General features: G+C 40.2%; 1 pseudogene; it reads left to right on the forward strand.

Annotated features, from left to right (window-relative positions):
- Window positions 1-12,958: 12,958 nt before the first annotated feature.
- On the forward strand, window positions 12,959-14,397 carry LOC132440231 (transcriptional enhancer factor TEF-4 pseudogene; annotated as a pseudogene).
- The last annotated feature ends 246 nt before the right edge of the window (window positions 14,398-14,643 follow it).

Raw genomic sequence — 14,643 nt, forward strand, 5'->3', positions numbered from 1 at the left:
TTCAGAGACAAAAAACACCAAGGTGTGTACAGGTGGAGTGTGAAGCAGGTGGTGACGAGATTAGATCCAAGTGAAAAGCAGGAGATGGATCATGGAGGGTCTAGTATGAGATGACACTGTAGACACAAGGATATAAAACCTTCATTGACCAGATCTGAGTCTCAGGCTTGCCTTTGGAGGCTGGAGAGGAATCAATGTCATTCAAACTACATGAGCTGAAAGCGAAAGGGAATGATATCCTGGAGAATTATCAGGGAGCTATTACCAGAAAAGTAAATAGATGCAAGGTAGGAAATAGCTGATAATACGTACTATTATTTCTCCTAAAGAGAAGATTAAAATAGCTTCATCACAATCTGTTAAGCATAAGGACTCAATAATATTTACACTTCTTACTCATGAATAATAATTTAAATTTCACAATGTGTAGAAATCTGTATAAATCTGCTAGATTGCAAGCACCAACAGGGCAAAGACATTGTCTTGTAACTATCATGCTTAGTGCACAGTAGGTGCTCAACTAAACGTGTTTAATAAACAAATGAATGAATGCATATATTACCTTATTTCATGTTCACCATCAATTTTACAAGGTGGGTATTTTTATTTTCATTTTATAAATAGATATATTATTTAAGTAATTGATAAACTTTTTGTGAGAAAATATGTAATCAGATGATTCATTTTTTTTAGACATTGAATATTAAGAAGATGGAACTTATACAATTTCTCTAAGAATGTTGTAATGTTTCCTAGAGGAAAACAAAAAAATTTTGTCATTCTAAATGGCTGGTTTCTTTTGCTATAGCGACACCTACTGTTATTGCCAATATTTTGTTTTCAGAAAGAAATATTGGGAAAATAACAATATGTTTAAGTTATAATTAAAAAGTCTCTTACTATGATTTTTATTTTAATGGCTTATGAGTTATAGTATTTAGGAAGGTTAAAAGAAAATGTATACAATTTATACACCTTTGAAATATGTATGAATGAAATATTATCAAATACTATTAAGTAATTAGCAATAAAATTATCATTACCAGATCTCTCTACATACACACACACATATATATATATTCATATTACATATGCACATATAAGGCATTTTAAAGAATAATTCCAGTACTTTTAATACTAAGCTTAGAAAACTTTAGACATTTTGTCAGCTTGATTTCGGACGCACACAGCAGTAAGCGGCAGCCTGCAGCAAGCAGCAGCAAGCAATAGCTGGAAGCAAGATCTTAGTTCCCAGGCCGGGAGTCCTAACTGCTAGACCACAGATACCAGCTGTTAGCGCCTGGGTCCCTAGTTCTTGCCTTGTCAGGAATGAATTCAGGCGAGGAGGCAGAGGATAAAGAGAAAAGTAAAGTTTATTGGAAAAGCAAAGTACATGCAGAAAGACGCATGGGAGAACTCAGAGAGTCGCGCCGTTGGGAAGTTTAAATCCTTTATAAGGGGGGCAGTTTTCCGGGTCTTTGTTTCCCTTATCGCCAATCATCTTGCTTTGACCCTCCTGGCTAACTAGTCTCAGGACCCTCCTTATAGGTGCGCACACACCTCTCAGTCAATATGGATAGGGAGGGTGGGAGGGAGGGAGACAGAAGAGGGAAGAGATATGGGAACATATGTATATGTATAACTGATTCACTTTGTTATAAAGCAGAAACTAACACACCATTGTAAAGCAATTATATTCCAAAAAAGATGTTAAAAAAAAAAAGATGGATCCCACTATGAAGGCATCTGGGAGAAGCAAGACTCATTATGGTCTGGCGTTGTCCCCTGACTTTTGACCCTCAAGGAGCCGTTTTGCACATGCATAGTGTCTCCGGTGCCCCCAGAAGGGGGCAGGGGGTGGGCGGAGATGCCTTGATCCTTTATTCAAACAAAGTTTTGCCCCTCTTTGTTCTTGCCATGACTGTTATCTTAAAACATCCACAAGAGACAAAGCTTGGCTATTTACCCCATCTCTGTCATTGCTTCCATTTCAGAGAGTAAACAGGAGGCTGATTTAAATGCCTAACCTGAAGCCCGCCTCTCTCCTGTCTCAGGAAATGCGAACAGGGGGCTAGTTGTAAGTGTCCAGCCTGAAGCCCACTTTTTCCTGCCCCATGAAATATAAAAAGAAGGCCCGTTGTAAATGTCTAACCTGGAATCCATCTATCTCCTGCCTCAAGCTTGGTAAGCCTTGTACATTTGAAATGTAGTATTAAAGTAGTAGAATGTTTACTCTAAGGTGTTAAAAAAATTATATTAAAATGTATATTTTGAATAGTATTAAAGATAGCTTATGTACTCATTTATGCTCACTTTAATAATTTTTTAATTCTAATTTTTTTTCTCTTTTTTAAGGACTAGAAAGAACCCTAAGAGAACGCTAGGCCCGTTTCACAGAGTCTAAGAAACTTGTACTTAAATTAGCTTCAGGAATGTAAGCAACTCCTCTATTTCCGTAGTGCTCTGGAATGGAAATTTGACATCTTCCTCATATTGTAAATATCAGTAATTTTAAGACTTCTTCTTTGGTTTTCATTTTGGTGAAACAAATACAATAATTTACCTAAAGTTGTCTAGGTTAGGAGTAAGTTAACATTATTGGCTAAAGTTTATTGAATTTTTTCTGTGACCAGGCCATGCTAATTGCTTTACAAAAATTATCTTGCTTAATGCTCACAATTAAAATCCTGAAGTCCTAAACCTCCATATTGCAAACAAGGAAACATAGGCACAGAGATATCAAACTACTTTCCCAAGATGGAACAGCTAGTAACTGGCAGTTGGAAATATTAATCCCATGACATTCAGACTCCAAAGGCCAGAGCTCAACCTAGGATCACGTACGTATATTTTGACACATGAAAAATAACATGCAATTTTAAAAGGGAAAAGGTGAAATTTGAGAAAAGGGAAGGTCATGTGTAAGGGAAAAGATCTCTGCACACCTAAGCTCTCCCTCTGCAACCCTTGCCCCAACACTCCCAGCAGGATATAACCAAGTGGGAAAAACTGAGCATAAAATGAATTAACATGATATACCTAACTCCACAGTACAATTTTTATTTGAACAATAACACGCTTTTTAGAAAACATACATGGTACAATAATCAAATAGTACAGAAATATAATATTATATAGAAATCATGAAGCAAAACAACAATTAATCATCAGAGCATACCACCAGCTGTAAATATCTTAATATAGTTAAAAGTAGGCTGTAAAGATCAACAAATCCAAGCATTATTAGAACTAAAATGGAAAAGAATCTCAGGGCTGGAGATCTTTTCTATCATCTCAAAATGTAGTGTTATCAGTAAAGAGTCAAGGAAAGTTCCTGAAAAGACAGATTTCATAGCTATCGGCATTCTTATTCATTTGAAGTAATTTCTTTTTTACATAGATATTTATAGAGATATGGATGAATGTATATGATGACATCTACATAGATATGGATATCTATAGCTAAGCTTAGCCCTCCTGCCTGGTCTTCCACATTATCACAATGATATAATAAAAAGAAAAAATGTCAGTATTCATATTTTGAGGAGAGCACTAGGCAGGCACTAAGAAGGACAGAAAGAAATGCAAGAATGGTGAAAAATGAAGCAAATTGGCAGAGATATTCTTCAGATATGAAAAACTAATATCAGATAGAAGAGTTTCATATATTAATGAATGGAAGTTGGGAAGAAATGATAACTTCCAACTTGGATTGTTACAGAGGACTCCAAAATAGATAGGGATTATAAAGTGGATTTTTAAAAAAATTGATTGTCTTACAGATGCAAAGAAAAACAGGGAAACTTTTGGAAGTAAGGGGGAGGAGTCAAGTTTACAAACAGAAGTGTGAGGTCAAGACTGTTCAATATACATTCAGAGACAGTGCTGGATTAGTTTGCCTAGAGAGCAGATATCCTAGAGAGGATGCAGGATTAGTGTCAGAAAAGGTAGATTCATAGCCTACTATGAACTATGCTGAATGTGAGGTTAAAGAGTTGGTAGTTCATCTATTCGGCAATTCAATTTTGAAAGATTTTGATCACAAGGATGATAGTACAAAAGTAGTATTTTAGGAATAATATTGGTAGAAATGTAAATGATAGACAAGGGAGGATAAAGTTAGAGGTGACCAGGTGAAAGTTGCTACATTAGTTCAGGTATGAGATTGTGAGAGTCTGAATTAGGTCTATCAGGCTGAAAGTAGTAAGAAGAAAACATGGATGATGCCAAGATTAAATTTAAAGGATTTGGCAAATAGCAAGGATCCTGGTTATTATGCTTGAGTGTGGATGCAGGCTACAAACAGCAAGAAGAAAACAAAATAGAATAATGACTCTGATAGATCAGCTATCGTGCAGCCTCAAGCTTTCAGAATGGCAGCCCATCAGGTAGGGGGTAAGTACTTCTAGGAGAAGAAAAAAGAGTAACAACAAAATTGTTAGGAACAGAAGACCTGAAAAGTACACAGAATGTGCAATGATTGGTAGATGTGTTACATAGAATGAAAGGATATTATCTAAATAGTTAGTAATGACTACACCAACCAAGCCAATTTGTGCAAAATCTAAGCTGTCTGGACCAAGCAACAGAAAAAGATTTAGGAGAGAGAAGAAATAAGAAAATTAAGCAAATGGCAAGCAGCCAAGGAGACAAGCAAAACAAGTGTCAGGGGAAAATAGAAGCACTGGAAGTAAAAAACAGCTGTCAGGTTGACAAAAAAGAATTGAGTTAACAATGGATATAGAGGTGGTAGTACAGCTCTGCAGTCTAGTATGACTACAAAATTCAATGTTGTTCATTTAATCACCATTACAGTGACTATTTCCAGGAACAAAAATTAAGAATCCATGTAGTAACCAGTCCAGATTTACTTATAAAGGCAATGGATAGAATGCTAGATATATGACACCTAAGAAGGAAGGAAGGAGAGAAATTAAGTGAAAAGAGAATTCAAACCATATAAATCATCTCCCTAGGCCCCTGCTATCTTATAGGAATGTTCTTCCTTGGGATCTTCGTATAGCACCCAACTTCCCTTCATTCAGTCCCTGCACAAATGTCATCTCCCCAACCTCACTAGCTAAGTGAACCACTCACTCAGTCAGCTCAGTCACTCTTTAACTCCCTAATATGTTTTTGTTTTCTTTATAGAACTTACCGCTATCTGAAATTATATTATGCCTTTACTTTTGAGTATTTTATTTTCTGCCTTGGTCTAGGGCAAGCACATCATCTTTCTTGCTCATCACTGCATTATACAGCTTTGAAAAGTGCCTAAATGTTTGTTGACTGAATGGATAACAACATTTTCGCATTGATGTTCTAATTCACACAAACCTAGGTTGAAATTCTGACTCATCTGTCTATAGTTTTGCAGTAGACATGTGCTTTCTTTCTTCCCTGCATATTCTGGAGAAGCTCCCATCCTTAATCATAGTCTAAGTGGCTCAGGAGAATTGCTTCACCTTCCAGCTCCAAGGGTAGCAACAAACACAGGATGGGTCACTCAGAGAACCCAATCACCCTGGCCACAATGGTTTGTTCATGGATTGGCATGGAGTCCAAATTAAGTCAATTCAGACTAATTCCCAGGGCTTTTTCTGGAGCTATCCAGTACATGTACTCTCTGGGATCTCTTACAAGTAAAATCTAAGCTTGGAGCCACCAGCAGCCCCTTTTGTTATTGCATGGAAGTAGATGCTGGAAAATAAATCCGACATGGAGAGAAATATAAAAGATGTGAAAAAAAGGACAAATTTCTGATGACAAGGTTTGAATACCTGGATCTAATGATGCTCACAACTTTCCAAGAATGTGCGACAATCGAAACCATTGTTTAGGGCTTCCCTGGTGGCACAGTGGTTGAGAGTCCGCCTGCCGATGCAGGGGACACGGGTTCGTGCCCCGGTCCGGGAAGATACCACATGCTGCGGAGCAGCTGGGCCCGTGAGCCATGGGCCGCTGAGCCTGCGCGTCCGGAGCCTGTGCTCCGCAACGGGAGAGGCCACAACAGTGAGAGGCCCACGTACCGCAAAAACAAACAAACAAAGAAAAACATTGTTTAAGCTAATTTGAGTTGGATTTCTCTCACTGGCAATAGAAAGAGTCCTGAAGTGAAAATTGTGAGAATTTGGGAGAGTCTCAATTCAGTTATTTGTAAAGCAGTGATAATAACACCTGTAGGTTGTAAAGAAAAATCAATAATAGTTTAAATTTAAAAAAATAAAATAATAACAAAATACCGAACACATAGTAGATAATAAATGGTAAAAGTGGCTCATGAATTGTTTATAAAAGATATACTAGCAAGAGCAGCAGCAGCAGAGTTAATAGTTTGTGGGACATAATTGCTCGTGTTCAAAATAAGTGATAGAAAAACATTTTAATGTCAGATCTGTCCGTAAAAGAGAGGGCTGATGTGAGCTAAATTTAGCAATCTGACATGGAGGGAAATCTAACAGATGTGAAAAAAAAAAAGACAAATTTCTGATGACAAGGTTTGAATCCCTGGATCTAATGATGCATGAAATCTAAAACAATGGAAGAGAGAAGATAGATCATAGACAAATATGGATGGGAGGGAAAAACAAAAACGTCAGCAAAGGTCAGCAAATTAGGGACAGGAGTTGATAAGAAATTATAGAGAAATGAGCTTTGAAATAATAGAGACAAAAAATACATATACAGATGAGTAAGGGACAGTTGAGATAATATTACAATCATATGTACTCATCCTGTCACAGAGACCCTGACTTGATTCACTGGACCAATGACATATTTTGAAATGTCAGAAACTTTACCTAATGTAGTGTATCTTGAATTAATTTACCCAAATAAATAATCAAAGTTAGGTAAAGACATCCTCTTGAAATGTGAACTCTTCTTTCTCAAGATAAAAGCAATGCTTAAACAGTTATCCTCGCTCTGAAAGAGAAAATGACTACCTGTACATGACTTGAAAAGAGCTAGTCATGGAACTAGCGAAAGGATCAGCACAGTGTGCAGTCCTCTACATCAAAAGGGCAGCTGGTCACAGTATTTGTAATTTTTTTTAATCAACTAAATACTGTTGAGCATTATTGTATCAAGCAACTATGTGAGCAGTGCTCAGTGAGAAGATGAACATATTCCCCTATTGAGTTCAAAGGTAATTGAAAATAAATAAAACTGTATATATGAGAGAGACTTTCAAGATGGCAGATAAGTAAGATGTGGAGATCACCTTCCCACAAATACATCAGAAATACATCTATATGTGGAACAACTCCTACACAACACCTACTGAACACTGGCAGAAGACCTCAGACTTCCCAAAAGGCAAGAAACTCCCCATGTACATGGGTAGGGCATAAGAAAAAAGAATAAACAGAGACAAAAGAACAGCAACAGGACCTGCACCTCTGGAAGGGAGCTTTTAAGGAGGAAAAGTTTCCACACACTAGGAAGCCCCTTCACTGGTGGAGACAAGGGTGGCGGGGGGTAAGCCATGGAGCCACAGAGGACAACACAGCAACAGGGGTGCGGAGGGCGAAGCAGAGAGATTCCCACACAGAGAATCGGTGCTGACCAGCACTCACCAGCCTGAGGCTTGTCTGCTCACCTGCCAGGGCGGGAGGGGCGGGGAGCTGAGTCTTGGGCTTCGGAGGTCAGATCCCAGGGAGAGGACTTGTGTTGCTTGTGTTCTAGCTGCTACCTTAGTTCTCAGCTTTCAAAACGAGGACTATTTAAAAGTGTGTGCTAAAAACTGGTGGGGTAGGAATTTCTACCACTCATTTACCTGTCCCCATCCCTCCAAAGTTCCCCTCTCCCCTGCCAGAAACATCAGTTTGAGTAACTATCTGCTCAAGAAAATACCTTCACAAGAGCCAAGAATTCCAGGCAAGGGATTACAGCACCTGGGTGAAGCACAGAAATATGAAAGGATACAATGAAGATGGTAGGAAAGACAGATTCACACGACTCACGTTACCTTTCTCCCAAGCCCCAGCAGCCAGCAAGGAGAGAGATACCATCCAGAGAAGAAGAGTGAAGTGAGTGCCAGACATTACCCTGAGCCCCAGAGCTGGCTGCCCAGCACCAGGCTGACTCCTGCCATATAGTCCACCAAGTCCACTTCTGAGCATATAGCTGAAGGAAATGAAAACACTATCTTGAAGAGATGTCTTCAACCCCATGTTCAGTGCAACATTATTCACAATAGCCAAGATAGGGAAACTACCTACATGTCATCTAAAAGGATAGAGAAAATGTGAATATCATTCAGCCATCAAAAAGAAGGAAGTCCTGCCTTTTGTGCCATCACGGATCGACCTTGAGGGTATTATGGGAACTGAAATAAGACAGAGAAAGACAAATACTGTATGATATCACTTATATGCATAATATAAAAAGCAGAAATCACAAATAAATAGGGGGTAGAATAGTGGTTGCTAGGGGCTTGGTGTGGGGTGGAAATGGAAAGATGTTGGTGGAACGGTACAAACTTCCAGTTATTTCTGGGGATCTAATTACAACATGGTGACTATAATTAACAGTACTGTATTATATACTTGAAACTTAAGAGAGTAGAACTTAAATGTTATCACTACACACATACATACGCACACACAAAATGGTAATTATGTGAGGAGATAGAGGTGTTAACGTTATTGTGGTAATCATTTTGCCATATATACATGCATCAAATCACATTTCACATCTTAAATTTACTTACACTATGTGTCAATAATATCTCAATAAACCTGGAAAAAGACTATGGGCCATTTAAATATCACTATTATATTAAACCTATAAAAGGTTGTTATAAATAAAAATTGGTTACATATCTCAAAGAACACATTTGAAAAGTCATCAAAGTAAAAAAAAAAAGAGGTAATCCTGGTTTTATTTTGTTTTGTTTTTTTCTATTGCCTAATATTGTTAATGCTGATTAGGCATCAGTTTTGAATTGGGAATGATATTAGTTAATGCATATTGAGTGCTTACTCTGTACTCAGGCTCCTTTATTTTTCACAATAAACCTATGAACTGGAAGCTACTATTATTAAACCTTTTTATAGATAAGGACACTAAGACACAGAGAGGTTAAGTAATTTGCCTAAGTTTTAAAGTAAACAACCTAGTGTTATATGTCTAATATAAAAATTTAACATATATTTATGAGCACCTATCTTTGTGTCAGAAACTTTAGGAGACATTGATTATTGAATAGTAAACATGGAGTATTTGAAATTGAATATTTTAGTGAACAGGAAGTAGAATTTTATTATTGGAATCTCGATGTGTAGATAATATGCTTTCAGCAGACATGTGAGTAATCATCATCGTGCTGCTCCTTACAACAGATTTGTAAGTCAGTCAGGCCTGCATTTAAATCTTGCCCACATCATTAATTATATAACCTAGTGTACTAGAGCTCAACATTTAAGTCTCAATATCTTCATCTGTAAAAATCATACCAGTCTTGTTGGGTTATTGTTAGGTTTATAAAAGATGCACATTAAATGCAATAGAATAACGGGTCCATAGGGGTTCCTCACTAAATGACGGGGGGGAGGCAGGCAGAGTTCGCTGTCAATCTCCCCCTTCCTGGATAAGAGAGTGTTCATTTTGCTCAGTTGACAGCAGGCCATGTGCTTCAGGACCTTTCTCCAGCCCTAGGAGTGAAGCTCTATTAGTCCTAGCCAATTGTAATGATCCTGTTCTCTCTCTGGAGATTGGTTCAGCAATGGACTCGTGACATGATTTTGATCAGTAAGCCTGAGGGGGTTGTCTGCTGAGTGGTGGAGGGATTTCTTGAAAAGTTCTTTCTTGCTGCTTAAGTAAGAGCAAAAAGCAAGAGTTTTCTTTTTTCAACCTTTAATATTATTGTATAAATATATATGTCTTGTTTTTCCTGGTGCCATCTCATGAGGCAAAAAGCTAACTCCCTGAATAGGACCAAATGAAAGACAGAACAATTCCAGGGCTCGATGATATTTCAAAACCACTATATTAACTGTGAAAATTCCCTAATTTTTGCTTTGTGAAATAATTATTTCTACATTTTAGACTATTTTAGTTGGGTTTTGGGGGTAACTTTCAGGCAAGAACACCCTAACAGATGAGCATTGTCATCATAATGGTTATTGTTAAAGAGAAGAATGTGCATTCCACTCAAAAATTTATCTCATCCTAAAAAAGAAGGAAACTGCAAAAATTTAGCTCCAAGCTCATACTTAATCCTCTCTGAGAGAGCAGTATGTGATTGGTCCGAGATTGACTTTTATTGGACTACTGTGTTAATGGTGGGATCCTTGTACCTAAGCGTTTTCAGGAAATGTCACCTTGCTTTTTTTCTTTCATTTCTGCCTCAGGTTTGGCAGATAGTTTTGTTTCCTGTTATCTGGTATGTCTATGTATTATTTATATATTTATGCAACAAATATCTATTGAGTGCTTACCATATACTATGTCTGATATAAGGTGCTAGTACCAGAGTAGGCTTTCCTGAGAAGGGACAAGTGATATAAGGTAGAAAGGATGAGTTGAAGCTGACTAGGTGAAGTGGGAGGAGATATCTGTGAAACAACAGGGATAATGGTGCACTTGAAAAGTGGAAAGCCCGAGGTTTTGAAACATAAACGGCAAGGGGCTTATAAGCACAAGATGAAGTTAGAGAAGTAGGTAGAGGGGATGTTAAGTACTTTGATTTTTACCCTAAGAATAAGAGGAAGTCTTTGAAAACAGGTTTTAGTAATGAGAAACATGGTTAAGTTTTTATTTTGAAAAGATCGCTTGGGTGCAACATGAAAAACAAATTGAAAGGAGGCAAAAGTGGATGTGGGGAGATGAGTTAAGAGGTTTCTGCAGTTTTCTGGGTGAGAAATGTGTGGGTGACTTCAATTAGGGTAAGAGCAGTGGAAATAGATGAGTACAGATTTGAGAGTAATTTGGAGGTAAAATTGACCAGACTTCTACGGGGAATGAGATAGACTGAGATGCGCTGCTAGATATTTGGCTTGCTGAATAGTAGTTATGGTGATTTACTGAAAGAAAACTGTAGTAGTGGATTTGATTTTGGGGGTAAAAATGTTATGGCTTTGGTTTTGAACATGTTTAGTTAAGCATCTTACCACAGTGGAGGTGTTGAATAAGCAGCTGGATATAGGTATATGGAACTTAGAGAACAAATCTGTGCTAGAGGTATACATTTTGGAGTTATCATTAAACAGGACAATTGAAATCATGAGGGTGACTGAAATCATATGGGAGAAAGACTGGAGCATGAGATGATGGCCTAGGACTGAGACCTGAGAAGCTGCAATATTTATTGATTTGGTAGAGAAAGATGAGCCTGAAAAGAAAATGAAGAAGAAAGATCCAGAATGGAGAAAAATCAAGAGAACTTGTATTATAGAAGAAAAATAAAAGATGGCTGCTGTAAGCAGAAGAGAGAGGAAAACCAGTGGTGAGTTTTCTGATATTTAGGACTGACATAAGTCTATAGGGTTCAGTTCCTTTAACAAGATCTCCTTTGATGGAGGGAAAGGGGTTTAAACCAGATTAGAGTATGTGGAGGAATAAGGAGAAGGAAATAGAGACAGTGAATAAAATTAATTGTTTAGGAGCTTGACTGTTAAGGAGGGGGAAAAAAAAGATGGAATGGAGTTTGTAAGAAGGAATATGTGAGTAAAATAGTTTATTTATTTTTTAAAATATTGAATAGAATTGAACATATTGAATTTGGGAAAGATCTAGCAGAAATGACTGAAAATATTATATAAAACACAGACCAGTTAAATGGTGAAGTATGTCTCTTTGGGAAACCAAATGAAGAGAGAGTCAAATCACAACCTGAGTCATTTACTTGAGAAGGAACACCTTGTCTACTTTAAGAAGGAAGTAGGTGTAGAAAATGTATATAGATATGGGAAAAGTTACAGATCTGGTAAAAGATTTTGAGAGAGTTTCTGTCATATGGATTCTATTTCTTTATAAATTAGGAAGTGAAGTCATCTTCTGAAAGTAAGTTTGGAGTTGGGGTATGTTACATGTTTGAAGAGAGAATGAAATGTTTGAAATTGACATGGCTTACTTTGGCAGAAACCGACAGTCTCCTTCAATACGCTGGTTATTGGGTATGTGAGGTGTGTGTATCAACTTTGCTCTACCAATACAATCATCATTTAAAAACAGTTAGGGGGACTTCCCTGGTGGTCCAGGGGTTAAGACTCCACGCTCCCAATGCAGGAGGCCTGGGTTTGATCCCTGGTCAGAGAACTAGATTCCGCATGCTGCAACTAAGAGCCTGCATGCTACAACTAAAGATCCCACACGATGCAACTAAAGATCCTACATGCGGCAATGAAGATCCCAGGTGCCGCAACTAAGACCCGGCACAGCCAAATAAATAAATAACAAAACAAAAAGCACACCTAGGAATGTGGGTCTCAACACATAGAGTCAGAGCTGTAGGTATGAGAACTCCACCTTAGCCTCTTAACCAAGCCATATTCTCCAATGTAGTTTTTCTCAGAGTCTTAGGTTAGAGATTTTAGAATGCTCATTCAAGTCTTTAATGACTCATGCTTTGGTCCAAGTTACATCAATAATTCTTGTATTTTTCCTCCTCAACAAGGAACTCAGAAGGGAAAGGGGTAACTTCCATCTTGAAATCCTAATCTTCATACTAGACAAAGGGTTTTTTGTAGACAAGAACAAAATATCATGTGAAACATAAATGGATCATGTTTATTTTTGTCTAAGTTTATGTTGAATATGAGCCTATGTAAGTTTTTAAGTCTACTTTGTTCACTTTGTTACAGAATAACCTTAATTATTTTATTTATTCAAAAAAATGTTTATTGAGCACCTACTTTGCTCTAGGCATTACCCTGGGCCCTAGAGATACAGTGATGAACTGCAAAATCAACAATACCTTCATACGGGCTCCCCAGCCCCAGGCCGGGAGGCCCAGATGGGGGAACCCCGGGCTGGGGCCCCCCTGGACGATGGCAGCGGCTGGACAGGAAGTGAGGAAGGAAGCGAGGAGGGCACTGGCGGCAGTGAGGGGGCGGGGGGAGATGGGGGCCCAGACGCAGAGGGTGTCTGGAGTCCAGACATCGAGCAGAGCTTCCAGGAGGCCCTGGCCATCTACCCACCCTGTGGCCGGCAGAAAATCATCCTGTCCGATGAAGGCACGATGTATGGTCAGAATGAACTGATTGCCCGCTACATCAAGCTGAGAACAGGGAAGACTCGAACTCGCAAACAGGTCTCTAGTCATATCCAGGTTTTGGCCCGAAGGAAATCGAGGGAAATCCAGTCCAAGCTCAAGGCCCTGAAGGTGGACCAGGTTTCCAAGGACAAGGCTTTCCAGACAATGGCCACCATGTCCTCAGCCCAGCTCATCTCAGCACCTTCCCTGCAGGCCAAACTTGGTCCCGCCGGTCCTCAGACCCCAGAGCTTTTCCAGTTTTGGTCGGGGGGTTCTGGGCCCCCCTGGAATGTTCCAGATGTGAAGCCATTCTCGCAGGCACCGTTCTCCTTGTCACTGACTCCTCCATCTACTGACCTCCCAGGGTACGAGCCCCCCCAAGCCCTCTCACCTCCTGCTTTGCCCCCACCTGCCCCATCACCCCCAGCCTGGCAGGCTCGGGCTCTGGGTACTGCTCGGTTGCAGCTGGTAGAGTTCTCAGCCTTTGTGGAACCTCCGGATGCAGCTGACTCTTACCAGAGGCACCTGTTTGTACATATCAGCCAGCACTGCCCCAGCCCCGGAGCGCCCCCCCTCGAGAGTGTGGACGTCCGGCAGATCTATGACAAATTCCCTGAGAAAAAGGGTGGTCTGCGGGAGCTGTATGATCGTGGGCCCCCCCACGCCTTCTTCCTGGTCAAGTTCTGGGCGAACCTGAATTGGGGCCCGAGTGGCGAGGAGGTGGGGGCCGGCGGTAGCAGTGGTGGCTTCTATGGAGTGAGCAGCCAGTACGAGAGCCTGGAGCACATGACCCTCACCTGTTCCTCCAAGGTCTGCTCCTTTGGCAAGCAGGTGGTGGAGAAGGTGGAGACGGAGCGTGCCCAGCTGGAGGACGGGAGGTTCGTGTACCGCCTACTGTGCTCACCCATGTGTGAGTACCTGGTGAATTTTCTGCACAAGCTGCGGCAGCTGCCTGAGCGCTATATGATGAACAGTGTCCTGGAGAACTTCACCATCCTCCAGGTGGTGACAAACAGAGACACCCAGGAACTGCTGCTCTGCACCGCCTATGTCTTCGAGGTCTCCACCAGTGAGCGGGGGGCCCAGCACCACATTTACCGCCTGGTCAGGGACTGAAGGGGGACCCCAGAAGTGGCTCACCCCCGGAATACCCTCCTCCCAGGAAGGACCTCCAGCTTTCCTCACGTTTCTTACTTGGCGGGGGGGTGGGGGTGGGTGGGCTGCTCCCTCTTAGGACCTTAAAAGCTCAGTGGTGAGTTGAATGGGCTGGGACTGAGGGGGAAGGATGGATCCTGATATTGGGACCTCACAGGGGTGTCTGAAAGGACAGATCACTCCAGAGCATTTGACACTGGGGACAGGAGTGAGACAACCGGTGGGACAGCACTCGTTTCTGTCTCTGACAGGCATCCTCCCCCTTCTCTGTTTTGGAGGTCTTGGAGGGC

Source organism: Delphinus delphis, chromosome 17, assembly GCF_949987515.2.
Source record: "Delphinus delphis chromosome 17, mDelDel1.2, whole genome shotgun sequence".
Lineage (NCBI taxonomy): Eukaryota > Metazoa > Chordata > Mammalia > Artiodactyla > Delphinidae > Delphinus > Delphinus delphis.